Source organism: Quercus lobata, chromosome 9 (genome assembly GCF_001633185.2).
Source record: "Quercus lobata isolate SW786 chromosome 9, ValleyOak3.0 Primary Assembly, whole genome shotgun sequence".
Taxonomy (NCBI): domain Eukaryota; kingdom Viridiplantae; phylum Streptophyta; class Magnoliopsida; order Fagales; family Fagaceae; genus Quercus; species Quercus lobata.
In genome coordinates, this window is record NC_044912.1 from 23,306,324 (window position 1) to 23,309,657 (window position 3,334).

Here is a 3,334-nt window from a genome sequence, read left to right on the forward strand (position 1 = left end):
TAACCACATCCAATGACTAGGTTCAAGCAGTGTACCACAAGATGTGTAAACCACACCACCAGTGTGACCATATGTGAAATATTTGGACCAAGTGAACCTTGTATCACAAAAGTACTTCTAGAACCTCTCTAGCACCCTTCTCCCTGCTACACAAGCTACTTTAAAAACCTTCCCTTCGGTCCTTTTTGAAATGACCAGAACTATAAACTTTTTCTTTTTTCTTTTTTTGAGGGAAACCAGCACTACAAATAATAAATAAACTTGATTCATTACTGGAATGAAAAATGTTATGATATGGAAATGAAGCATTTTCCAAACCTTTAGCTCCAAACCTACTTCTATTTTTCATTGAAATAAAGCGTTGTCCGAAGCTCTAAAATCCCATATATTTACCATCAGAATGAAATGAGGATTGAATTTAAAAATGCTTTGATATAGAAAGTTACAATCTGAGTGACTAGTATCAAAATTATTTGACTCAGCCAAAAGTTTTATGACTCAGTGACTTCAAATGTCCAATTAGTCTCACAACAACAGGAAACCGAAGTAATTCAAGTACGATGGGTTTAAAAAGAAACTACCAATTAGTAGTTAAATTAAGATTAGAATTTAGTAAAAATATATCCATTCAACTCTATACTAAATCAATCTTGTAACAAACTTACCAAAATATGTTGCAAGTAAATCATGCTGTTGCGATTAAGCAGGATCTATATTTTCAACTTTCCACATACAATATCAATTCCATAAAGTTCAGGCTTTGACATTCATGACCTTCCTTTCTAAATACAATGTTTTGTTCATTTCATAATAATAAATAAAGAGATAGTGAAACTACACATTGCAATGAAAACTAATAACAGATCTGGTAAATCACTGATCTGACTTGTACAATCAATGGTTTGAAGCTAGTATAATCCATAGTAATTAAGTGTACTGTACACATTATCTGATAGTGATATTGTTCACCCGCTTCATATATTATCTGATAGTGATATTGTTCACCCGCTTCATATGGCCCACTGGAAGATATCCGCAAGGTGGTCAGTAGTTTTCGTTGAGTCTGACAATCTTCTTGGGATATCTTGGGCATGTGAACGTGCAAGCAGTGGTTAAGATCTGTACCACTGGTTGCACGCTCCCACCTCATATGGCTGCATCCATGAATGTTCTAGGAACTGCATCCAAAGTTACAAAGCACATACCATCAGAAAATTATAGCAACATGCATGTACATATATGATATATCATATCCCATCACTAATATGAAACCATTTGTGTGTATAAAGATATGTGTTTGTGATAAGAAGAAAGAGATTGCTTACTTTGAAGGTGGGTCATACTGTGAAAATCTGGTAATTCGCTGATTCGCTGTGAGCACAAACTTTTCTGTTCGTGCTGCTGTTTGATTCTCTTCTTTTTTGAGAATATGAGAATTTCTCTATTCTCCTCCATACCTACAGATATCTATATTGCTCACTCTCTCTTTGATCACATTCACAAGGGTTTCTATGAGAATTGAGAAGTGAAGAAGACTGAGGCATGGTGAGGCTATTTATGGCGTGTTTGGTTTGTAACGTATAAGCTATGTAACGTATACTTCTCATACTTCGAGAACGTACGCTAATTTCTAGGCCAACCAACCACCAATTGTACTTATCTTTTTGAGGGTTCTTTTTTTTTTTTTTTGACAAAATCATTTTGAGGTTTCGATAGTACGATAGTACAAGAGAAAATTTTGAACCCTCTTGAGACCAATAGTATACTAATCTTACCCCTTTAAAAAATAAAAATTATTTTACCTTTTTTTTTTGAAAATTTTTTAAGAATACATTTTCTAACCTTTAAATGTGCTGGATACTTGAAATAATCATAACATGTAGTAAATCTGAATCAAGCATTTTTTACATATGTTACTACAATTAAAATTTTAAATGATACATGAACATTGTTCTTTTTTTTTTTTTTTTGGTAAGATGTAAATTTTACGTTTTTAGTATTAAGTTGGCAAATTGTGAGCAAACTTGTGTCACTTGTGCCTTGAAGTTGACTTGAAGTCCAAGACATGTACCTATGACTACACAAGAGGCTTCATAATTTTTGGAATCTCTACATAGTATATGGATCGAGATCTTCACACGTAGCTTACTAAATTCGATCCGTTGAGATAATAATGCCGTTATAATCTTGAAACAACCTAATCATTTGACATAACTTTTTGGGGTGGGTTTTGTGGATTCCAAGTTAAGGTATAAAAAAATACTTAGAGGATGTGATTTTAGACTTTGGAAAATGTGTATTGCACACCTAAGGTGAGGGTTAACCAAGTTCGCACAAAAACATCACCTAGTAATCATGGAATTATGCAAGATTTTATGATCAAGTTGAAACTGTTTTAATGAGTAAACAAAGAAGTTTCAAGAGGATTTCTAGGAGTGAGTTGGCGTTCACATTCGAACAAAGTCCATTGAAGAGGAGTCCTTGGTTTTGGAGTGTGTGGTCACGTCAATAAGTCTACCTGATTTAATAAGGAAAATTATTGAATGCTTTGGAAGTACTATAAATGCGTACTCTCCCCTTTCACATAAATTGTGTGTTTCATTATAAATTTAATTAGTGAGACCCACAATTATGTGAGAGGAAAAAGTACGCATTTATAGTACTTCAAGAGTACTTAATAATTACCCAGTTAACAATGTATTTAGCATTAAATATGTTGTAATCTTCCATTATTTTATAATAGATTTGTTTCCTTTTTTTTGTTTTTTGTTTTTTTTTTTTTGAGAATCTAATAGATTTGTTTCCTTGAGGTTGGTGGATAAATTTTTGGAGAATTTTTCTTATCTAAAATTTTCTTTGTCACCGTATCATATGCTTCATTTAATTTCCATTTTTTTTTAATATAATAGATTGATTCTCTCCTTGTTTGAGAATTCGAGAATTTCTCTATTCTCCTCCATTGGAGTTTACCTAAAGATTTCTATAGGACTATTGTATTTCTCACTCACTTTTTGATCACAAAGAGTTTCTATGAGAATTGAGATGTGAAGAAGACTAAATCATGGTGAGGCGACTTATAGTGTGGTAGGTTTGTAACGTATACTTTTTTTTTTTGGCTGAATGGTTTGTAACGTATACTTCTTTTTTTTGGCTGAATGGTTTGTAACGTATACTTTTTTTTTGGCTGAATGCATGGTTTGTAACGTATACTTCGAGAACGTACGATAATTTCTAGGCCAACCCAATGGTTCTTATCTTTTTGAGAATTCGGTAGTACAAGATTTGAACCCTCTTGGGAGTTGGGACCAATAGTATTTTTAAAATATTTTTTTTA

The 3,334-nt window shown here is 32.8% G+C and overlaps 1 long non-coding RNA gene across 1 annotated transcript; it reads right to left on the minus strand.

Moving 5' to 3' along the window:
* Positions 1 to 1,062: 1,062 nt before the first annotated feature.
* On the minus strand, positions 1,063 to 1,512 carry LOC115958860. The gene is made up of 2 exons (XR_004084698.1): positions 1,326 to 1,512; positions 1,063 to 1,178 (listed from the first exon to the last, which is right to left on the minus strand). It is a non-coding gene; the product is annotated as an uncharacterized LOC115958860 (long non-coding RNA).
* Positions 1,513 to 3,334: the final 1,822 nt, after the last annotated feature.